The following is a 25,959-nucleotide window of genomic DNA, read 5'->3' as shown; positions in this document are numbered from 1 at the left end:
CTGAAAAGTGGTGCAAGATGGAATTGTTCTTGGGCCCTCCCATCCACCCTTATGGAAGATATTGAAAAGAACATGTACATTTTAACAAAGAAAGCACTTCAGCAACAAGTAGTGCCAAATGGCTAAAGATTGAACAAAGATTACATGACTGTGACAGCCCACTGGGTAGATGAATTGCCTTCAGCAGCAGGAAGAGCAGCAGCATGTACCCAACAATGCCAGATTACTCCAAAGCAGGCTACTCTGTGAATCAGCGGCTTCACTAAGAGGCATACCGCTGGCAACCTGTTTGATAAACTAAAGTATGTCATTGCAGCAAGGCTTATCCCGCTTGGACTGTCCTGCGGATATGTCATTTGAGATAATGCCACCAATATTGTGAGAGCATTACAGCGGGGAGAATTCCATCACATTCCCTGTTTTGCTCACACAATCAACTTGGTGGTACTGAGCTTTTTAAAAAATGCAAGTGACATGCAGGAGATGCTGTCTGTGTCCAGAAATAATTTGGGTCATTTTCGGCATTCTGCAACAGCATGTAGGAGACTGCAGCTAGTGCAAGAATAATCGAATTTGAGGGGGAATGTACTTTAGTCCTGCGCAGTGGAAAATACTTTCCGTGTTGTGCAAGGTGCTGAATCCACTCAAAGTAGTCACCTGTGAAGTGTGTTCAGACACTGTTAGCTTGAGTCAAGTGATTCCCCTAATTAGACATTTGGAAAACTAGCTAGAGAAATTGAAGGAGGAGAGGAAACTAAGCAATTCCGATAAATATGTAGGGCTTAGTGATGCAGATGAGTCAGCGCAACATTTTGACATTTGGTCTGGTGTAAAAAAATTGCCCAAAAATTGTGACAGCTCTGCCGTAAAATGAACTACAAATTCCATGGTGAAGGCAATTACATCAAAGTACAGAGACTTCTGTAATGGTGGATTCTAGCGAGGATGAATTAGTATTGTGTGAGGATGATGTACACACTGATGAGGGTGAGGATAATGACAGTGTAGTGTGCAGGTGCTGGGATCTAGCTGAGAGAAGGAAGCTAGCTAATGCTGGTATGCTTGTTAATATTTTGGGTAGAATAGTATGTTGGCAATTTTATGTGTTTCTACAGTGATCTTTCACCTTTATTAGAGAGGTATTTTTTTTTTCTTTTTAAAGGTACAAGCTTTTTTTTTTACATTTTGTTTTCCCTGACTTAAAACCACTGTGCACTTTAACATATGCTTTAGCACATAACGTAGAGGGATTAGTTATATCATCATGACTGAGACTGGAGAGTGACAAGAACAATGTGACTGAAGACTGCAGAGTGACTAGAGCACTGCTACTCCTGTTTCTGTGTGACCAATGGCACTGAGACTGGAGAGTGACAAGAACAATGTTACTGAAGACTGGAGAGTGGCAAGAACAATGTGACTGGTGACTGGAGAGTGACACGGTTAATGCCACCGCTCCTGTTTCTGTATGACTATGGCACAGTAGAATGTCACTGGAAACTTTTAAAAATACTGCCAGCCCTAATATTTGATTTTCCGTTTCAGCACTAAACACTGCCACCTCTCCAATTTCTGGGTGAGCTATGGCACAGTACAATGTGACTGCAGATTTTAAAGAACACTGACATCCCAATTATTTCTATTTCAGCAATGACAATTAGCAATGGAGCAATGCCACGTGGACTGTAGACTGGCAGCAAAACTGGGACCTCTCCTGTTTCTCTGTATGCTATAATAACACAATACAATATGATTGCAGATTTTGAAGAACACTGACAGTCCTATTATTTTAGCAATGACAATTAGCAATGGAGCTGTAACGATACTTGTGGTATTATCTGAAGCCCAATAGCCAAGTAGATATTCAGCGAGTAGTCAGACGTTTGCCGGGTCGGTACACAAGTGTGTAGTCAGACGTTTGCAGGGTTGGTACACTAGAGGGTAGTCACGAAAGGAAGGAAGTGTAGCAAGTAGCAAGAGCTGAGCAGGCAGAATACTCAAACAAATGTCAGAACCAGAAAGTGCCATTTATAGACCAAAACAGGAAAAAGGATCCAAGATGGTTTCTCTTTGATGCCAAACTGGCCATCTTCCATAAGGGCAAATTTAAGGGCAAGTTTTCAAATACAGAGATCTCTAGTGGTCGGAGGTGCAAATATCAAAGTAATTCCTTGCAGGAGCAATGGACCTCTCCTGTTTCTGTGTGAGCTATAATAACACAGTACAATGGGACTGCTGATTTTGAAGAACACTGACAGCCCTATTATTTCTATTTCAGCAATGACAATTAGCAATGGAGCAATGCCACCTAAACTGAAGACTGGCAATAACACTGGGACCTCTCCTGTTTCTTTCTGTGTGAGGTATAATAACACAGTACAATGTGACTGCAGATTTTGAAGAACACTGCCAGCCCTATTATTTCTATTTTAGCAAAGACAATTAGCAATGGAGCAATGGACCTCTCCTGTTTCTGTGTGAGCTATAATAACACAGTACAATGTTACTGCCGATTTTGAAGAACACTGACAGCCCTATTATTTCTATTTTAGCAATGACAATTAGCAATGGAGCGATTCCATATAGACTGTAGACTGACAACAACACTGGGGCCTCTCCTGTTTCTTTCTATGTGAGCTATAATAACAGTACAATGTGACTGCAAATGTGACTACAATGTGACTGCAACTCGGGATTGGTTCTCCGAGAACCGAGCCTGAGCATCTCTAATATCTAATATCTAAGCAATAATAAATTTACAATCTATACAGATATATAATCTTAGCTCATTGACTATGTGGAATTTTGTCCAAACCTTTGTAATCTGACATCAATATATTTGTATGCAGTTTTGCTATATATCTACAATTTTAATGATTCCAAAAAGTAATTCGACATGGAAACTCAGCTCTATTTTACTAATATTTATTTACGGTTAGACATATTAAAAGGTATGAAAAGCACAATGATAATAAGTCTTCTAATTAATTAGGCTTCCTAACTACATAACAAAACACAAAGCACAAGACTATTTTACAAAACACTTCACAATTTAATAATTAATATGCATAATATATCCTTGTAAGAAAATAATAAGTATAGCTACCTGTTAGATATTTCTTGTCTCAACTCCAACTGACTCTCATCTACTCCTGCCCTTCACTTGCCTTTTTTTGAACTAACTAATAATGTCCTGGCCTCTCATATATATACTCAACCCCCCCTCACACACACACACACACACACACACACACACACACACACACTCCGAACATAGGATTTGATTTTCCCACCTGTAACGAAACTGACTGTTTTTACCTCCATGATGACCTCTCTGTGCCTCTCTCAGCACTTCTCTGCACCCGGGCCGGATGACGCTGATTGGCTTCTCACCTGTCACTCATTCCAGTGTTGGTCTGTAGTGTTGTGATCGACTCTCCAATGCAATCATATGATCGGGTCTCTGTGGCGCTAGTTTCAAACTGCTTCCTATTTAAATCTGCACTTACACTTGCTCTGTGTCAGTGCAACGCATTTGCTGTGCTTCTAACTCCCAGTTCTCCCCAGTTAATTATATACCCTTTGGATCTCCATGTACCAGTAATCGCCTGTCTGACCAAGTCTGTGGAACATCTCTGTGTACTTTACTGCCTGAACCGTGTACCAGTATCGCCTGTCTGACCAAGTCTGTGGAACATCCTTTTGTATTTCGCTGCCTGAACCGTTTACCAGTGTCGCCTGTCTGACCAAGTCTGTGGAACAACCTTGTGTACTTCGCTGCCTGAACCGTGTACCAGTATTGCTTGTCTGATCAAGTCTGTGGAACATCCTTGTGTACTTCTCTGTCTGAACTGTGTACCAGTTCCTGGCATGTCTGACTATTCTTGGCCTGATTCCAGTGTACCAGTTCCTGGCGTGTCGGACTACTCTTGGCCTGATTCCAGTGTACCAGTTCCTGGCGTATCTAACTACTCTCTGCCTGATCTCTGTGTACCAATACTCAGCGTTTCTGACTACTCTGATCCCTTCACTGCATCCTTCCGGATCCGCTGCTCTCTAGAGACATTCTTAAGTGAATCAAATCTGTGTTACAATGTTAACCCTGAGGGCCACGACTTTGTGAATTCCTGGCAGCTAAGTCCAGCCCGCCTTGCGGTGATTCTTGGTGAATACCGGGGCATCCGCACCTCTGGTCTGCCTGCGCTAATTAGGATAATGAAGGTATCTGAATTGTAACACCTCCATGTGTTCCTATAGCCTTGTCTTTTTCCCATGATACAATGTCACTGAGCTATTTTTTTCAGATGCCCTTAGAAACAAAAGGGGTTATATAGGCTATTTTTGATATAGATAAGTACCATATAAACGTGTCTGACTTATTTTCAAAAGTCTTAAAACCAATTTGGACCATTCTGTCCCCAAGGTGACAGACAAGGGTGGATATGTTTGATGTAAATAGATATCCTAAAGAATTTCACCTGTAGGTGATAAGGAAGAAGGATGTCGTAAAGTGTAAAATGCCTTTTCAGCACTAAATTGGCTGTGTAACTGCATCTTGCTTGAGACGTTTGTTGACATCTGAGTACAATAGACAAAACACTGTTCTATTTACATAGCTATTTAAAGTCTCTTACTGAATGTAAGTTGCATTTTATGGCGTGATCTCAATAGCTACAAGGATAACATGGTTCTCCTTGCTTCAAAGATTAATCTATCTTTCTATCTATATATCTATCTATCTATCTATCTATCTATCTATATACATACATACATACATACATACATACATACATACATACATACATACATACATACTATATTAATTCATTTAAACAGTTTCCTTTATACTTCTACACACTACATTCTGTTATTTAGTAAAACAATTAGCTATATGGTAACAGCCTCTTTCTCCCTAACCAGTGAAATTAATAGTGTTGACATTTAATAAATAAGCCTCCTTCCCCATCAAAAAGCACCAACATTAAATTAATAGTAGCTGCATTTAATAAAATGGCATATTTCCCCACTAGCTCCCAAAACAAAATAATAGCTTAGAAATAATCAAGACTATTATTGCAAATACATCAGTCTTTTGAATATATTACTGATTCATTTTTTTTATTTAAATTGTATTACTGATTATGTTTTACAGTATTTACTTACAATATCTTTATGTACCACAAAAAATCCCCCTGTTCTCTCCATACTCTGTAACCCCCTTTCCCTCCTGTTATCTCCAGCCTTCTCTCCCCTATTTTTCTCTCCTGCCTCCTCCCTCTTTGTCATGTTCCTCAGACCATTCTTAAACAATTTTTGCAGTGTGGCAGGACGCATTACCCTGCTGAAAGAGGACACTGTCATCAGGTAATACCGTTGTCATGAAGGGTTGTACTTGTTCTGCAATAATGTTTAAGTAGGTGGTATGAGTCAAAGTAACATCCACATCAATGCCAGGACCCAAGGTTCTCAGCAGAACCTTGCTCAGAGCACCTCACTGCTTTCCCCCGGCTTGACTTCTTCTCTTTGTGCATCCTGGTGCCATATCTTCTCCAGGTAAAGACTAACATGCACCTGCCAGTCCATACTTTGTAAAACAAAAAGTGATTCATCAGACCAGGCCACCTTCTTCCATTGCTTCATGGTCCAGTTCTGGCTCTCACATGCCCATTGGACAGGGGTCAGCATAGGCACTCTGATCGGTCTGCATACACAGCAAGCTGACATCTCTCTATCATTACCAGCATTAACTTTTTCAGCAATTTCTGCTTCAGTAGCTCTTCGTGGGATTGGACCAGATGTGCAAGTCTTTGCTCGCCATGTGCATCACTGAGCTTTGGGCACCCCTGACCCTGTCGCCGGTTCAGCAGTTGTCCTTCCTTAAACCAGTTTTGGTAGGTACTGACTACTGCATACCAAGAACACCCCAAAGACCTGTCATTTTGGAGATGCTCTGACCCAGTTGTCTAGCCATCGCTATATGGATCTTGTCAAAGTCGCTAAGATCCTTACGCTTGCACATTTTTCCTGCTTCCAACACATCAAATTCAAGAACTGATTGTTCACTTAATGCTTAATATATCCCACCGCTTTGTTATTCACTTCACTTGCCAGTGGTTTTAAAGTTGTGGCTGATTTATGTTCATAAGACTGCATGAGTGTACCTAGTGCCTAGCACATACATATTTTAGGTTTAAACTCATATGCTATATTTGCTGACTGTCTCCATAAAAACACCTTGCACCTAACTTTGTGGGATTGATGGAAATCTCCATGGCAAAAACAGTAAAAATGTAAATTCAATGTCCTGCTTACTACCACTTCTGTACCACCCTCTTCACTAATTTCCTCTTTGCCTTTTTTTTTTTCTCCTAAATTATGGCTCAGCTCAATTACATTTCTCTATTAGATAAATCATGGGAGGGAGGGGATATTAGCTATGTCTTTGTTATGAATGTAATCAGAAAAAAGCATATCATATATTGTATATACTACCTGATACTGATAACATGAAGGAAAACAGATAGATAGATAGATAGATAGATAGATAGATAGATAGATAGATAAATAGATTTGGGTCACACATTTTTCAAGCATTATCATCACTTGTTGTTGGAAGCAAATTTGTTTACTTCTTACAAATCACCCTCAAAATGATACAGAAAAGAAACCATAGAATTACAGTTTAACCTTTTAGCCATTACAGCAGATTCACTAATTCTACAGATCAGTTTTTTTTTTGTCAAGGTCATACAAGCCAATTTGCCGTCCAGGAATCCACTGAAATAAACAAGTCATCTCATTAGTAGTAAAGAAGCTGTAATATAGATGTTCTTTGTGAACTACAATTAGCTTGTCATCATTAAAACCAATGGTGCAATTTTTGTGCGAGCTCTTGTTTATGTACATTAGGAAGCATTCAAATGATTATCCTGAAAATCCTTAAACACTTGTATTTTCTCTGTCATAGACTTTGTTCACAGGAAATCTGCTTCATGAGTAATTATTAGGGGGAGCGATTTAATTTCATGGTAAAAACAATACCATATAAATAACAGTCAATTTGTTCCAATTCTTTCTGTTTGGAGATGTTTATTTAGGCGTGAAGCGCAAGAAACTGGATTGACAGGGTAGCACATTTTGAAAATCTGTTAAAAATTAGTATTCAGTGTTCTGATTGGGATACAATTGCATGTTTTTATAATATCTAAATTGTTGAGGTAATTTACATACTGCACAGATTTCTCTTTTACAAAGAAGTAGTTTAATTTGATTCAGTCATTAAATTGGAATAATGTGGGCAACAGCAAAAAAGACAATTTAAATGAAAGATGAATAAAAAGATAACAATTGTCAAGCATTACATGGGGGTAAGATGAAAGCCAGAAATGAAGAGTGATATCAGATACGTTTGTCAATGTATTTATCAAACTGTCAAATTGCTATGGAAAATAATATTTAATGAACAGCAGCAATCTCACATAGCATTTTTTTTCTTTAAATAGTAATTAAGTACTGTTTAAGCATACATGTGAGATATTTTTCTAATGATAATAATTATTAACCCTGATAAATAATTTTAACCCTACAATACTTATCTCCTTTTCAAAATCCCTCTGGAAGGCAGACGAGTGTTATTGCCACACACACAGACTCATAGCTCTCAGTATGTTATGTGATAGGGGGCGGGGGCGGGACTTTTACAGTGCATATAGCAGATGGAGCTCAGAGGAGGGTTTCAACACTTCTCTGATCACTACATCATGTGCCATGTGACTGTGGTTGCCATGATAGTCACATAACACTGTGCAAACCCTGCAGAATTATAAATCATAAATAGGAGGCTGAAGAAAGAAATAAAGGAAAATCATCATCATCATCATTATCAACATTTATTTATATGGTGCCAGCAGATTTCGTAGCTCTTTACAATTGGGAACAAACAGTACTGAAACAATACTGGGTAATACATACAGAGAGGTAAGAGTGCCCTGCTCACAAGCTTACACTCTATGGGACAAATGGTAATTTCCAATATTATTTTTATAGCCCGCCGCAGTGATGGCATGAGGGGGCACAGTCCAATTTCCCTCCAGAAAGAACTTGAATTTTCCCATATTTAAGAGGTGCCAGAGATATCTTCGCCATATACTTATAATTCGAATGTACATTTTTAGGTGCCATTTGTCCATTGTAAAAAAGCTTCAAACTCACACAAATGACACATTCCTGATATACCCTGTCTCGCATAAATAATGTAAGAGAAGAATCAGAAATTAATTCAATGAAGGTGGTGGTCTTAAAGATGAAGTAGGCTGAATTGTTTTGTTATGTTTTACTATTTCCACTATGAGCATTTTCAGGTTTATCCACCAATCCACACCTAGGGGCATATTCAATTCTCCGGAAGTCCCGCCGCGTAAAAACTACTACCGTTATTACAGTAGTAGTTAGCTGGATTTCAGCTCGCGGCTCAGGGAGCTGCGAGCTGAAATCCAGCGAGAAAATTACCGTATTAATGGCTTTTCCGCGCACTAGTACCATAATAATGGTAATAGTGCGCAGGCCGCGGGATTTTTGGCGTTTCCGCCGACAATTGAATACGCCCCCTAAACTGTGCAGAACTTTGAAATGTGCTAATCTGCACTGTCTGTGGTTCGTGCTATCCGTTAGTGAGCTCGGGAAGTTATGTTCCAAAGCAGACAGCCACGCGTGGTACTCAGAGATCCTTTCTCCTTGCCTGTCCCTTCCACGCACCTCTCCTCTGAATACATGCCTGATAAGAATGTAAGGTACTTCTATCTGCATTATGAAAGGGTAAATTTCCAGGTAAGGGTTTGGGTGTGATTTTTAACACACATTTTGGAGAAGATCTTATATGGAATAATAAAAAGAACAATGGTGTCAGGTATGTACCAATAATGATGTTGTCTCAACTAACAAGTGTTTGGGACAGCAAAATGAAGGAGACAGTTGGAGTAAATTTGTTGCAGCTTATAGTTTTCACTGTTATGTTTTCTGATGAAACTGACAGGAGCAATTTTATAATTTGATTTGCTGAATAAGCTATTTCTTATTTGAAAATCTGATTATTTTTACCAGTTAAAGATGCATTTGTACGATCCTGTAATTATTAACACCAATTATGGGTCCTTTGTGTGTTTAGACATATGGTATTTATGTATTTTTAATTCCACTTTAATGATGACATATTTTTATAAATGGGCAGCCTTTCTCTGACTGTTATAGGTAGATCAGCTTACAATTTTGCAGTTTCAATGTGAATATCAGTGTTATTTTAACTATATTAATATGCCCCAGCCAAAATAAGTTTGGTTTGCATATGCCTGAAAAATAAAATCTGAATTTGCCTTTATACCCATGATTTGGCATGACTTATAAAGAAAAATGACAATCATTTCAAGGTCATTTCATTTAATGCCTGAGGCAATAAACACTGTTTTTTTTATTCCATTTTGCCAGAGGCTTGACTGACAGCATTATTCTAGGGTTACTAATTAAACTGCTCATGATCTAGCATATAATTGAGGTGCATTCAATGCCTCAACTGATGTCTTCTCAGGGTGCTTGGAATCATTCTAGATAATGCTGTTCTTTTTTATACAGAGGAGATGAATTAGATCAGGGATGTGAAACATACAGCATACCAGCTGTCTTGTAACAATAGCTCACATGATGCAACAGCTGGAGTGCTGATGTTTACCCTCCATGCATTATATGTGAAAATATCATACATTTTGAATCCCTTAAAGGACTCATTCAACAGAATCCCCTGACAAAAAAGATTGCTCTTTTAATTGAAAAATTGTTATGTTTTATTATTATTTTACTTTGTCATACAAATGTTCCTTCACCACCATTTGTCAAATCACTGAACAGGTAATAAATATTTTTTTTTTTTGCCTCTCCAGTGCTTTCTGTCCTGACTATTTCGTCCTTGATCTCACACATGCATACTTCGCTTACTTCTGTCCGCATAGGGTTCATCATCATCATCATCATCATCATTTATTTATATAGCACCACTGATTCCGTAGCTCTGTACAGAGAATTCATTCACATCAGTCCCTGCCCCATTGGGACCTACAGTCTAAGTTTCCTAACATACACACAGACACACAGACAGACAGACTAGGGTCAATTTTGATAGCAGCCAATTAACCTACCAGTATATTTTTGGAGTGTGGGAGGAAACCAGAGCACCCGGAGGAAACCCACGCAAACACAGGGAGAACATACAAACTCCACACAGATAAGGCCATGGTCAGGAATTGAACTCATGACCCCGGCGCTGTGAGGCAGAAGTGCAAACCACTTAGCCACCGTGCTGCCCATAGGGTTGATTAATGTAGGAGCTTACAGAGAAAGAATCCTCGCTAGATTATGTAGAATCTCTTCAAAAGAGAACAAAACACTACCAAAACTGTCACTTCCAGACCCCAGCCATTGATCACCCCAAACATCAGTTTGGGGTGGGACGTTTCTATAGCAATGTCACATGTTCAGGAGCACAAAAACTAAGAAAGAAAACTGCTCATGGCGCCCATTCTTACACAAGTCAGTCAATTCCCACAACTGTAAAGGAAGTCTGAATCCTTCCTAACAAACACAATATCCTGAAAATATATATATATATCACTGGGAGTCCACCAACCTATTGTATATACTCTGTAATAAGTTCAAAGGGCCATGACAAAATTATAACAAAAAGCAAAAAAAATACACATATCCAAACATAGCCACCAGCATCAAAACAAAGCCTCCCCTTGTCATATAAATGAAGATGACCATTTCCCAATGACAAACCAGTCCTATCTGGACAATTGAATGTAGAAACACAGTTTATAACCCAACGTAGTTTAGTGTCATCTGCAAACACTTTAAGCAGTATTTTTTAGCAGTAATGCTAGCCACTAAAAATAATAATAATACTTTAACGATTATTCATGCAGTTCAGGTAATTAGAAGTCATGCTATACTTTCAATGGGATGCTTTTTACAACTTGCTGCCACATTTTATACATGAAAGTACATTAATGGGTGTATTTTGAACAATATAATAAAGACATTCAAACACAAACAAGTGAAATATGTAAAAAAATGTAAAAACAGTACTGATGTGCCCTCATTTATGTTTAATTTAGGATATAATTAAGACTAAACCGAGTATTTTAGAAGACAAATAGAAATTTATGAAGGGCTGGACCTAAAATGGTGATTATTGTTTTTGTTGTTGATTTGTAAGGTGGTACAGTTCTCAGCAGCACCCGCAGTGAGGAAAACAGCATACACTAAACAGTATTAAGCAGTGGCTTGCAAACCACATGGCAAACCCCCGCTTTTTAGTTACGAATGTTTCCACAAGTGTTATCCCCTAATAAATAAATAGTAGTGCCCACTTCTTCTAAATAATACATTAATATTGTGCCATTTATAATATTAAATAATGATTGGTTCCCCATGTATAATATTTATATTATGAAATAGTGATTGATGCCCACTTTATAATATTAAATTATGATTGGTGCCACCTTAATTAATGGAGGAAGAACAGAAGGGATAGAGTCAAGGGAAAAAGTTGTTGAGTGAGACAATGAGATGAGTGCATCCTTGGTTCCTATGGAGAATGAAATAAGGGTGGATTGGAGAGTATACCAGAAGGTGGGTGGGGTCAGTGAGGTCTTAAATGAAGAGATATCTCTCATGGGCTGTGAGGGAGGAAGGAGGAGGTGCTACAGGTTGGAAGAGAAACAAGGAGAAATAAGTTGAAGGTACCAAAAAGAATGGGTGGATATTATTATTATTATTATTATTATTATCATTTATTTGTTGGGCGCCCCAAGGTTTCCGCAGCGCCGTACATAGTACAAACAGTAGACCATATAGGGTTAAACAGTACAGAGCGATAAACACAAAGTACCAATGCTACAGTAACTCTGGGACAGCCATATGGAGTAAGGACAGAGCAGAAGAATAGGTATGGAGACACGAGGGAAGAGGGGCCCTGCTCATAAGAGCTTACATCCTAAGGGAGGGTGGACAAATCAGACACGAGAGGGAGCTGGTGATGCCAGGGGAGAGAAGAAGGGGCCAGGGGAGAGAGGGAATAGCGAGCAGAGTAGATAAGGGGTTAAGTGGATGGTTGATAAGCTTTGAGGAACAGGTGAGTTTTAAGTGCTCGTTTGAAGGAGCACAGATTGGGAGCGAGACGGATGGAACGAGGGAGATCATTCCAGTTCAGGGGGGCAGCTCGGGCGAAGTCTTGGATTCTGGGGTGGAAAGTGGTAATTAGAGAGGAGGAGAGGTGACGGTCATTAGCAGAGTGCAGGGATCGGGCAGGAGTGTGAATGGTGAGGAGGTTGGAGATATAGGGAGCAGTAGACAGGGAGAGAGCCTTGTAAGTGGTGATAAGGAGTTTGAAGAGGATTCTGTAGGGGATGGGGAGCCAGTGTAAGGCATGGCAAAGAGGAGAGGCAGAGGACTAGCGGCGTGAGAGAAAGATGAGTCTAGCAGCCGCATTGAGTACAGAGCGGAGGGGGGCGAGATGTGAGAGGGGGAGGCCAGTGAGGAGAAGGTTGCAGTAGGCGAGGCGGGAGATGATGAGTGCGTGGATGATGATTTTGGTGGCGTCTTGTGAGAGGAAGGGCCGGATGCGGGCGATGTTGCACAGTGGGAAGCGACAGGCTTGAGCAAGGGATTGTGTCACTTACCGGAGTGTGAGTGCCTCCACTCTGGTATGTAGTTCTCCATCTTTCCCGCTTACACCTGTGTTGAACCGCGGCCGTCCGCCATCCTGTTGCACTGCGCATGCGCAGGTCCCGTTAACAACTACACCTGACCACTAAGGTGATTGATGGATCAATCACCTCACCCTACTTAAGGCACCTGCAACCTTAGGTAGTTGCCTGATCTTGGAGTCTCATTCCCAGTGATTCTCTATAGGTGTTCCTGTGAGCTACTTGTGTCTGCAGTTTCCAAGCTGCTTCCAGCTCTACTCGTGTCTGCAGTTTCCAAGCTGCTTCCAGCTCTACTCGTGTCTGCAGTTTCCAAGCTGCTTCCAGCTCTACTCATCGGCGGTTCCCATACCCGCTACAGCATTACTACTCAGCTGATCGTCTGCAGTTTCCAAGCTGCTTCCTGCTCTACTCACCGACGGTTCCCATACCCGCTACAGCGTGTCTACTCAGCTGATCGTCTACAGTTTCCAAGCTGCTTCCTGCTCTACTCACCGGCTGTTACCATACCCGCTACAGCGTGTCTACTCAGCTGATCGACTGCAGTTTCCAAGCTGCTTCCTGCTCTACTCACCGGCGGTTCCCATACCCGCTACAGCGTGTCTACTCAGCTGATCGTCTACAGTTTCCAAGCTGTTCCCTGCTCTACTCAACGGCGGTTCCCATACCCGCTACAGCATTACTACTCAGCTGATCGTCTGCAGTTTCCAAGCTGCTTCCTGCTCTACTCACCGGCGGTTCCCATACCCGCTACAGCGTGTCTAGTCAGCTGATCGTCTACAGTTTCCAAGCTGCTTCCTGCTCTACTCACCGGCCGTTACCATACCCGCTACAGCGTGTCTACTCAGCTGATCGACTGCAGTTTCCAAGCTGCTTCCTGCTCTACTCACCGGCGGTTCCCATACCCGCTACAGCGTGTCTACTCAGCTGATCGTCTACAGTTTCCAAGCTGTTCCCTGCTCTACTCAACGGCGTTCACATACCCGCTACAGCGTGTCTACTCCGCTGATCGCTTCTTCAGCCTCCCAGCTGATTCCTGCTCTAATTGGTATGCATAACCACTATTGACTATTATTGTTTACTTGCATACCTATTAAACTATACGTGACTACTGCACTAAGGTACAGTTACCTATGATAGACTGTCTATGCTACATTGCCTGTTTACCCGGACAAGCTTCTCACTCAGCTGCGGTATGCTCTCATCATATTGACTTTGTTGTTACTTGCATATCCGCGCTGACCCGCTTCTCCACACTGCAGAGCCAGCTACTATATTGACAGACTATTCATTGTACTTACCTACTTGTGTTATACAAAACTCCTTTCTACTCGCGCTGTTTCCACACAGCTACAGTTTGCCGTTTCCACACCACTCTCCTGCACCTGGACAAGTCCTCATTCCTCCTCACAGCAGTAATACAACTTGCTACACGCAGACCACTAACTTCCCTGTTACCTACCAGCACCTGGACAAGTCCTCCTATCACAGCAGTGGTACGACTTGCTATATGCAGACCACTGACTCTCCTGCTACCTACCTTCACCTGGACATTCCTCATCACAGCAGTGGTACAACTTGCTATACGCAGACCACCGACTACCCTACTACCTACCTGCACCAGGACAACCTGCTCATCACTACAGTGGTACAACTTGCTGTACGCAGACCACTGACTCCTCCACGAGCTACCTTCACCTACTCACGTCCTCTCATCTCGTCTGAAGCTATATCGCTTCTTCTCTACAGTTCCAAGTCGCTGACCTTCCACCATCAACAGCTGCAAGTCATTGACTTCATAAGACATTCTCTACTTTCCTGCTGTTATCATCATTCCAATCATTCACCTAACTGCCCTGAGGTCCGTGGTCAACACCGCCCCTCTGTCAGTTATAACATCAGGTGAAACTCGGGTATAAACTCCTAGTGCCCGTGACAGATTGGACATGGCGGGCAAAAGAGAGAGAGGAGTCGAGGGTGACACACAGGCAGCGGAGTTGGGTGACAGAGGAGATGGTGGTGTTATTAACAACTATAGAGTGGTTGTGGTGGGAGGGGAGTCTAGGGGGAGGAAAGACAATGAGTTCCGTTTTAGAGATGTTAATTTTGAGAAAGCGGGAGGACATCCAGGAAGAGATGGCAGAGAGGCAGTCAGATACACGAGAGAGGAGGGAGGAAGAGAGATCAGGAGAAGAAATGTAAAGTTGAATGTCGTCAGCATAAAGGTGATACTAAAGACCAAAGGAGGAGATAAGGGCACCGGGGTAGGATGTGTAGAGTGAAAATAGTAGGGGGCCGAGGACAGAGCTCTGGGGGATTCCTACCGAGAGAGGGGAGGGGGTGGAGGAAGAGCCAGACATGGAGACAGAGAAGGAGCGGTTAGCAAGGTAGGAGCAGAACCAGGTGTGAACAGAACCAGAGAGGCCGAGAGAGAGAAGAGTTTGCAGAAGGAGGGGGTGGTCCACTGTGTCGAAGGCCGCGGAGAGGTCAAGAAGGATGAGTATGGAGAAGTGACCCTTAGATTTGGCCGATAGGAGGTCATTGGTCACTTTGGCCAGGGCAGTTTCAGTAGAGTGGAGGGGGCGGTATCCAGATTGGAGAGGGTCAAGGAGGAAATTGTCCGAGAGATATCTGGTGAGGCGACAGCAGATAATTCGCTCAAGAAGTTTGGAGGCGTAGGGGAGAAGAGAGATGGGGCGATAGTTGGCGACAGATGTGGGGTCAAGATTAGATTTTTTGAGGATAGGAGAGATAAGAGCATGTTTAAATGAAGAGGGTACTACACCAGAGGACAGTGATAGGTTTAAAAGGTGTGCCAGGTAGGAGCAGGCAGTGGAAGAGAGAGAGAGCGAAGGAGGTTAGAGGGGATGGGATCAAGAGGACAGGTGGAGGGTGGAGAGGAAAGAATAAGGGAGCGAACTTCTTCGCCTGATGTGGGGCAGAAGGAGCACCAGAGTTGATTGTTGGAGGTGGGTGGAGCGATGTGGATAGCGGGTGAGGGGATTAAGGCGGAGATGTTTAGTCTGATGGCTTCAATTTTGGAAGAGAAGAAAGTGGCGAAGTCAGCAGCAGAGAGGGAAAGTGGTACCGGAGGGGGAGGGGGAGAAAGGAGGGAGTTGAAGGTGGCAAACATGCGGCGGGGATTAGAGGACTGAGAGGAAATGAGGGACTTGAAGAAGGTTTGTTTGGCAAGGGAGAGGGCAGAGCAAAATGAGGAGAGGATAAATTTAAAGTGGAGGAAGTCAGCCAGGGAGCGAGATTTCCTCCAGAGGCGTTCCGCAGTGCGAGAGCATTTTTGGAGAAAGCAGGTGAGTTTGGAGTGCCAAGGTTGGGGAATGAGGTGGCGTCGGCAGATAGGAGAGGCAGGGGCGACCGCATCCAGGGCAGTAGTGAGGGAGTGGTTGTAGAGAAAGGACGCCTGGTCAGGGCAGGTCAGGGAGGGAATGGGAGAGAGGAGAGAGTCAAGAGAAGAGGAGAAAGAGGGTAGCTTTCGACGGGGGAGGAGCAGGGGAGGAGGACAGAGTGAAAGAGAGCAGATGATGGTCAGAGAGTGGGAAGGGAGAGTTGGAGAAATCAGAGAGATCGCAGAGATGAGAGAAGACAAGGTCGAGAGAGTGACCAAGACAGTGGGTGGGGGAGAAGTGCTTGGTTTATTTGGGCCCCCACAAAACAAACTAGCCAATAGCTTAGCTGCCTTAAGCCTAACAGTGTTGTCAATGAACTCTACATTATTAAACCATATCTGCTCGAGCTGTATCTTTAATCTTCTTCTCCTCTGTGGAAACCTCCCTCTCATCCCTGAAGAACTGCCAAACTTATGTAGACACAGGAATGGATACTACAACTGGAGTGGCATTAGATCTGCTTCAGACAGACTGTAACACAGAACATGTTGGCTGAATGGAATCTGTCATGTGGAATACGCTACATTGAACAGAGATTCAAACCAATATATAGATGCAGTTGAGGAGTCTATACTTAAGTTAAAACGTTACCCATCGGATGAGATCCCGGATTTAAGAGAGCTTGTACATGAGAGATACAATGTGCTTCAGTAGAATAATACAGAGAATGCCCTGAGGCAGGACGATAAATATGTCCAGTTTAAATAACAGCTAAGAGACCTGAGAAAACAGGTGTGTGACAGGCCCCTGCCGACTACGCTTTTGAAGATGAAGAGGAGGAGATCGCCGTCACCCACAGCACTCCTATAACACAGTTGGAGATGGTGAACACAGTGAAAAACAAAGTGTTTCACATGTATGAGTGAAAAGCAATTGAAAAGCTGATTGAAAACAAACTTCAGAAGGGTAAATCCACCAGGTGTCCAAAAATTGACTGTGATCATTTTGAAGTATATCAGGGGGTAAATGTATGAACATGCGGGTTCTTCAACACCCGCGTGTTCAGCGTGTTCGGAGATTAAATTTAAAGCAGCGCTGCATTGTAAAGGGAAACCCGAATATAAGCCGAGGTACCTAATTTTACCACAAAAAACTGGGAAAACTTATTGACTCGAGTATAAGCCTAGGGTGGGAAATGCAGCAGCTACTAGTAAATTTCAAAAATAAAAATGATATATACAATCTATAAAAACAAATGTATTGTTCCCAGACTAGATAAATAAATAGGATGATTGACTGGTGTAGCAATACCAACATGTAATATATCACAAAGGATATATAGGAGATGCAGACCTCAATAAACAGTACTGAAGGGAATGGTGGTATATCCGGAGGCTCCAAACTGTATAGGACATAACAATAAGTAACAATGCAGAGCAGTGTTGGAGTGTATAACTCACGATTTCTTGATAGCAGTTCTCAGTCCGTCCGCGGTATTCCTTAAAGACTGCAAGCAAACAGATGGGTTGCGCTGACTATAATAGCCGTCCAGACACAAAGTCTTTTGAAGGAAAGTTCCTATCTCCGTTTGGTCCTACCACTCCAATAGCGCTGGTTGAAGTAGTGATGTTTCCATTCTTCAGAATCGCCTGTGCAGGAGGTTCCTGACGTCCCGGCTGTTACTGATTTCCTCATGTCTCACTAAACAGGCTGTCAGTGCAGTCCAGTGCTGCAGTGGCAGAGGATGAATGGGATGTGAAGCAATGATTCATTTACCATTCATCGCTTCATCGCTTCACATCCCATTCATCCTCTGCCGCTGCAGCGCTGGACTGCACTGACAGCCTGTTTAGTGAGACATGAGGAAATCAGTAACAGCCGGGACGTCAGGAACCTCCTGCACAGGCGCGTCTGAAGAATGGAAACATCACTACTTCAACCAGCGCTATTGGAGTGGTAGGACCAAACGGAGCTAGGAACTTTCCTTCAAAAGACTTTGTGTCTGGACGGCTATTATAGTCAGCGCACCCCATCTGTTTGCTTGCAGTCTTTAAGGAATACCGCGGATGGACTGAGAACTGCTATCAAGAAATCGTGAGTTATACACACCAACACTGCTCTGCATTGTTCCTTATTGTTATGTCCTATACAGTTTGGAGCCTCCGGATATACCACCATTCCCTTCAGTACTATTTATTGAGGTCTGCATCTCCATCACCCGAGTATAAGCCGAGGAGGGCTTTTTCAGCACAAAAAAAGTGCTGAAAAATCGGCTTATACTCGAGTATATACGGTAAACATCCATGCTTACATTACTTCTGCAATCAACATTGTTCTTTGTTAATAAAACTGTTGTCTTTATACCATTCCAAAAATTAATAATAATCCTCCACCATTCTTTGGATGTTGATAGTTGATAGTAGGATCAGATGGAGTTACAGCAGAGGTATCTCTAATTTTGGTCAATTCCTTTACAGTATACCAGACCAGATTTTAAAATGTTGTGCTGAGTCCTAACGTAACAGTGCTGTTAATGAACTGTATTGTGGCTAGATGTTGTTGTCATCATCCTCATACTCACCCTCATCAGTATGTACATCATCCTCACACATTATAAATTCATCACTGTTGGAATTCACCATTACAGAAGTCTCTGTATTTTGATGTATTTGGCAGGAAAGGCCTTCCTCATGGAAATTGTAGTTCATTTTTATGAACATCATCCTTTCCACATTTTGAGGAAGTAGCCTCCTACACCGATCACTGACAAGGTTCCTGGCTGTGCTGAAAACTCTTTCCGAGTACACACTGGACAGCTTAGGTAGTGCAAAGCGAGTTAGTACATGGCTCTCCATAGTCCCCTTTTTTCCTCCCAGTATGTAAAGGGACTGTCTGATGTGTCTAATACTATGCTGTCGTTAAAATAATCCTCCACCATCCTTTGGATGTTGATAGTAGGATCAGGTGGAGTTACGGCAGAGGTGTCACTAGTTTTGGTAAATTCTTTTAGACCAGACCATATGTCAAAATGTTGTGCTGAGTCATTTGCATCATCCTTGGGTCTCTTGGGAAAGCTAAGTTTTTTCCTAGCAGCAGTTGAGTGAAAAACTGAAGGAGGAAACACCGTACTGTCACGTAACACTTGAGCTGTCATCTTGCTCACCAGGAGCTCCTTGCGTCTCTTGAAAACTGGGACAGTTGGAAGCAAAGAGAAGACATAGCTCTTAAACCTAGGATCAAGCACAATATGTAGTGATCTGATTTCAAGATTTTGATAACTTTTGGATACTGGTTAAGCGAATAAAGTACTTGATTTACAAGTCCGACATACTTAGCGTAATTGCTTTGTTTCATCTCCTCCTTCAGTTCCTCTAGCTGCTTTTCCAAAATTCTAATTAAGGGAATCGCTTGGCTCAAGCTAGAAGTGTGTGAACTCACTTCACAGGTGACTAATTCAAATGGTTTCAGCACTTTGAACAACACGGAAAGAATTCTTCACTGCGCTTGAGTAAAATACATCCCCCTCCTTTCTCAATGCCATGGCTTGTGGAGTAAGCGTGGATGGCTTTTCGCTCTTCTTCCATCCTCAGAAGCATATGCAGAGTGGAATTCCAGCTTGTTACCGCCTCTTGCTTCAGTTGGTGGCAGGACAAATTAAATTGTTTTTGTAACTGCTGCAATCTCCTACATGCTGTTGCCGAATGCCGGAAATGTCCAGATATTTTTACGGGCCACAGACAGCATCTCCTGCACGTCCCTGTGATATCCTGAGGAGAGTTCAAGTGGGATAAGCCATATTGCAATGACATCCCTTAGTTTTTGTAACAGATTGTCAGCTGTATGCCGCTTAGTGAAGCCGGTGATACAAAGAGTAGCCTGTCTCTGAAAAATGTGACGTAATTGAATACATGCTGCTGCTTTTCCTGCTGGTGAAGACGAATCACCAACCTAGTGATCTGTCATATAATCTTTAGTTTGCCCTGTTCTGTTTGTCCACATGTCTGTGGTTAAGTGTACAGTGGGAGTTTTGTAGCCCAATAATTAAAAATGAAAAGTAAAATGGTGTTGTGATGGAATCAGGTAACGGGAACACAAGACCTCAAATAACTGTCTAAACCAGCTGCATTAATAGAGGATATTGGATGCAGATCTAATACTGGCATAATCACCATGGCGTCTGTGATCCGCTTTGCGACTGGGTGACAGCTTTCATACTTGCTTCCTCTTGCAAAGGATTGTTTAACAGTCAATTGTTGTAAACTACTAGTAGTCTTCTTCTTGGTCTGCTTCTGGGATGAAGATCCACCCCAGCAGCAGCAGCAGTGGGGCTAATGCTCAAGAATTCTTCTGAGGAGTCCAGGATAGTGGAGGAGTCATCTAGCCTTAGCAACTTGGATGTAGGACTAACTTCGATCGCTACTGAGAATATTGATAAGGAAGGTGTTGTGGGTGTAGATTGCAGGTGTCGGGATCTAGCCGAGAGAAGGTACCTAGCTAATGATGGACTGCTTGTTGTTATTTTTTTAGCATAAGTTTCAGATCTTCCCAAAAGCTTGCCATACACTTGCTTCAAATGGCATAACATGGATGAGGTTCCTAGATGGTTAAGTTCCCTACCTCTACTGACTGTGACTTTACAAACGCTACAAATGGCTGGACAACTGTTGTCAGGATTTGGATAAAAATAATTCCACACATAAGAGGTGGATTTTTTGGTCTTATGCCCAGTCATGACAATGGCCTTCTTTTTATACATGCAAGATCTGCTTCCACTGGTGCAGGACTTACACAAACAATATCATCATCATCAACATCCTCATTAGCTCCGTCGTCAGCTACACAAATATCTCCTCATCCTGTTGCAATTACAAAGTGGCATCCTCAGTTTGTGTATTACTGGCTATACTTGGGCTGCTCATCCACACATCTGCAGAAATGCTGAAAGGAGGCTTCTTTATGGGCACAGTATCAAAAAGGTCAGGCTTACGAATAGCACTCGTGGATAGACTCTCCTCAGGGATTTGTGGCATTTCTGAGTCTGAATATACATTTTCTTCTAATGTGTTACTGTTTTCTTACAGCTTGGCTTTTACATGGTCTTGCTTGGTCATGACCGACCTTACAAGAAGATTTTTCAGTGACAGTTGCAGAACTAGCACTCATAGAGAAAGGCAAAGGTCTGATTTTTTTCTTGCACTGTGTGTGTAGAATGGCATGTTGGCAATTTTTTTTTTGCAATCTACTTTTTAATTAACTTTGCCTGGATTACAGGACTTTTTGTCTTTACCAAGGTAAAAGATGTTTTTTTCAATTTTGTTTCCCTGACTTAAAAACACTATGCAATTTATCATAAGCTTTAGCAGATGACGTAGAGGGTTTACTCTCATCATGACTGGTGCCAGCAGCTGCTTGGTGCTCCTGCTCTTCTGTGTACTGCTGTGAATCCATTTTGATAACACAGTACAATGTGACTGCAGATTTTGAAGAACATTGACATCCCTATTATTTCTATTTCAGCAATGACAATTAACAATGGAGCAATGCCACGTAGACTCTAGACTGGCAACAACACTGGGACCCCTCCTGTTTCTGTCTGAGCTATAATAGCACAGTACAATGTGACTGTAAGTTTTTAAGAACACTGACAACACTATTATTTCTATTTCAGCAATGACAATTAGCAACAGAGCACAGGACCTCTCCTGTTTCTGTGTGAGCTATAATAACATAGTACAATGTTACTGCAGATTCTGAAGAACACTGCCAGCCCTATTATTTCTATTTCAGCAATGACAATTAGCATTGGAGCAATGGAACTCTACTGTTTCTGTGTGAGCTATAATTCAGTAGAATGTCGCCGGAGACTTTTAAGAAAACTGCCACCCCTCCTCTTTATGTTTTAGATATGACGCTGCCCAACTGCACTAGAGACTGCCAAGAACCACGTTAACCCTTCTGGGTCTCTCTGTGAAATGGCGCTGGATCACCATGGAAGGCGGTACTTATAGAATCCAAAACTCGCCAGATGCGACTATGCAACAATGACATTTTCACTTCTGAGGGCGTGCGAAAGTACCGAGCAGTTTGAACCGACAGAGTTGTTATGGTTGGAGCTAATATAACCTTGGGCTGGAGTGTGTTATTGAAAGAGGCAGTCAGATCAGTGCAGGACATGGTAGTTATAGTGGAGAGGAGTAGTCTGAGGGGCAGAACTTGCAATGGACAATTTCACTCTTTCCAGCATTTTCAGTCAGACCCGCTGTGCCTAAAAAGGAGGTTCATATTGATTTTCTGGGGGCATTTTCTAAATCTGAAAAGAGTGTGTATCCCTAAAAATAAGATACAAGGACAAATAGACACAATTAAGCAAATAGCAAAGTAAGTTTTACATGTTTTTCAATTTGACCTTTTTTGCCTGTGATATCATAGTGTGTGTGACAAACTTATGTACATGGATCCCTTGACATCAGTGACAGTATTTGGTTGTGTATCCTACAAAGCAACCCAAATGTGTTGATTCTGTTTTTAATTTAGATCTGGTTTAACATTGCAAAGTGAGAGAGTCTAGTATAAATATAAGAATTTGAATAGAGGTTCATCTTGGTTGTATAATTGAAATATTTTTTTGCATCAAATATTGTCCCAAAGTCTATGTTACATACACAATTATACTGCATCCATGATTTTGATCCTAACATTTCAGTTGAACAATGACACTGTGATTGTTATGACAATTATAGAAGGTTGAGTTGTTCTGTAGTTTTTGTGGTAACAAAAAAACAAACTTTGTTGGAAAAGACTGTTTTCAGATTTTAGATGTTTTCCTCTTATGTGCAGTCTTTAAACCTCTCCAGTAGCTAATGGTCAAATTCATCTGCAAGTATAACTACAGTTATATTTTACTTGAGATTTTCAACCAGTTGATAATGGGAACAATGATCAATTGTGGCTAGCAAATATTATTTAGTAAAATTTGGCCATAGATATCAATGTTCTCATAAACCATTATGTTGTTGATCAAATATACATTTGCAAATATTGTTGCTTGAGATGTCATATGATTGAAGACTTCCTTGACTAGTTACTGGATTTTAAAAAGAAAAGTAAGCATTTTCTCTGAGCAACCTTTCATTTTCACTCCTTTAGAAGGCCTTCATATGCTAAGGATAACATTTGTTTCATTTTGTAAAAAATTACCCAATTTGCCATAGGAGAATACTGTTACCATCTGTCACAGTGAAAATCATGAATATGTATGTTGTATGCTCAGTATTTTTGTTAATAGTGTACAATTGAATATCAGTTGTGCAAGTATTTGGAAGCTATGGTCTTTCAATGTGCAGTAACTTGTTAGATCATATTAACTGTGGGTGTATTAGGACAGCATAGTTAGAGACAAGGGGTCTGATTCATTAAGGATCTTAAATGAAGAGGTATCTTATTTCAGTTTCCTGGACAATACCATGTTACAATGCAAGGGGTTCAAACTAGTTTTCTGCTTTGCACATAAGTTAAATACTGACTGTTTTTTCATGTAGCACAAAAATACTTGATAGCTTATTTGTACACTAAAATTTAAAGTTGATATTTGTGTGCTACATGAAAAAACAGTCAGTATTTAACTTATGTGCAAAACAGAAAACTAGTTTGCACCCCTTGCATTGTAACATGGTTTTGTCCAGGAGACTGAAATAAGATACCTCTTCATTTAAGATCCTTAATGAATCAGGCCCAAGATCGACTTCATCCTGTAAATCTAATGATCCTAAAAATCTGGAGTTGTAATTTTAGGGGAATAAGCAAATCAAGTTTTGCATATTCAATGGCAAGAAACAGTACTATCCTGAGAACACTATGGCATATTGGGGCACATAAGAGCACTTTGGGGCATAGCCAAATTATATCTTTGTATTAGATTTCAATAGAACTGTTTTTTTTTATCAATTATGAGGGACTTTACTGCTTAGTATAAGTTACAAAGCCATACACATTCTACCAAAGAAAGTTTATAGAGCAGAAAGTACTGAGGTCAGGAACAAGACAACCCAGAAATCATTTTTAATGACACAGTTTCAATGCAGAAGAATTAACAATGATAAATACAGTCACAGATAAAACAGTCCCGTTTTTCAGGATGCAGCCATGCAACAATATACACTGATACATGCTAACCAGATATTTCAATCACAACACTGAAGATCCCACCATATTGCAAAGTTAAACTCTTCAGAAATTACATTTATAAATTTGTATTTTTCTGTGCAGTAAACCTTTCCTAGTTACAATATTTAGTATGCAGCAAGGGCCATAGCAGTGTATTCTCACTAAGGTGTACAAACCTGTACTGTGACTATTTTACGACATTTACCATTTTTATTTTGTGGATTGAGCTAAAGGGTGTGGGCTTTACAGTTTAATGTAAATGGAAGCTTTTTCTTTTTTCCTTTATACCTTTCTGTGTACTGGTTATATTGGGGCAATAAAAAGGTAGTATCCAGACCATCTGACCCATGGGGGCATTTTCTAAATCTGAAAAGAGTGTGTATCCCTAAAAATAAGATACAAGGACAAATAGACACAATTAAGCAAATAGCAAAGTAATGTTATTGCGTTTGAGAAAAGGATTCTGATGAGTCTCTTCCAACTGCTAATATTAATAAATTAAGTATGAACTGGACGTAGTAGTAAACTAGCACAAATTTGGCAACCTTACTGCTCACCTTGTCACACCTATGATCCATCCAACCATCAAGACTAATAAGGACAAGACATCCTGAAGTGTAGAGGAGACACAAGAGAAACAAAAATATGTAATATTTTATTGTATAGTATAAATTTTAAGACTACTATATGTAAAAGACGAATTATACATACCATATAAAGGACAAGGCTGCACTTGATTGCCTTTATGAATGTCATGTTTTTGCCAAAGAAAACAAAATCACCTGTTACGCATAACTGATTCTGTCTGTCCAGGTATTTGAGACAAAGAACCACCAGCTTATCTCATTTACACTTTCATAGTCTTTTATGATAGAATTTGTTTGAGTTGTGTCATCGATACAGCTGTAAGTAACTTGCAGCACTAAAGAAAGAAACATAAATACAAGATAAACAAAACAATTTGAGAGAATTGTTTAACATATGGGAAATGTCTTTTTTTCCTTTAGATGCTTCAATGGCGGAACTCTTAACTCCAGTCAATAAGTCCCCCAAACTATTCAGGATTTGGAAACGAGTGAGATAATCATTGACCCAGTGCATTATTAATATAAAATCTTTAACACATGACCTCTTAGGAGTGCTTGAGGACCAGTGCTGTAAAACCATGTTCTAGTGGTCATGTATATAAATCTGGTGATACTCGGTATTCTGATGATTGGGATACCGACACCGAGTATACCTACAAAAAAACCACGAACAGTTAAATCACGGCATAATTAAAATGTACACTTATATTGATACCGACGGAGGACATTACCGCAAGACCTACTATGCGACTGCTGTAAAATCCGAAGATGTTGGATGCCGGCGTTTGATTGTGACGTCACCGACGACAGTGACATTTAACGCAGCGTGAGCGTAACCCTAACTCCAGCCCCTAAACCTAACCTCTAAACTCTAACCCCTAACTCTAACCCTCATGTTAACATACCTCTTGAAATGTACATGTCGCAGTTTTTTTGTAGGTATACTCAGTGTTGGTATACCAAGCATAGGGATACTGTACCCAACTCATGTAAGTCGACCGGTGGGGCATCAATACATTATATTGTAGAAAAAGATACTAACACTCTGAGAATGTCCATGGAAGCCCCCCCAATGACCAACAAGATAATTTTCTGGGGAAATTTTTGCATTGG

This window comes from Mixophyes fleayi, chromosome 2 (assembly GCF_038048845.1).
Source record: "Mixophyes fleayi isolate aMixFle1 chromosome 2, aMixFle1.hap1, whole genome shotgun sequence".
Classification (NCBI taxonomy): domain Eukaryota; kingdom Metazoa; phylum Chordata; class Amphibia; order Anura; family Limnodynastidae; genus Mixophyes; species Mixophyes fleayi.
The sequence above is the reverse complement of the archived record's forward strand: the minus strand, read 5'-3'. Positions refer to the sequence as shown.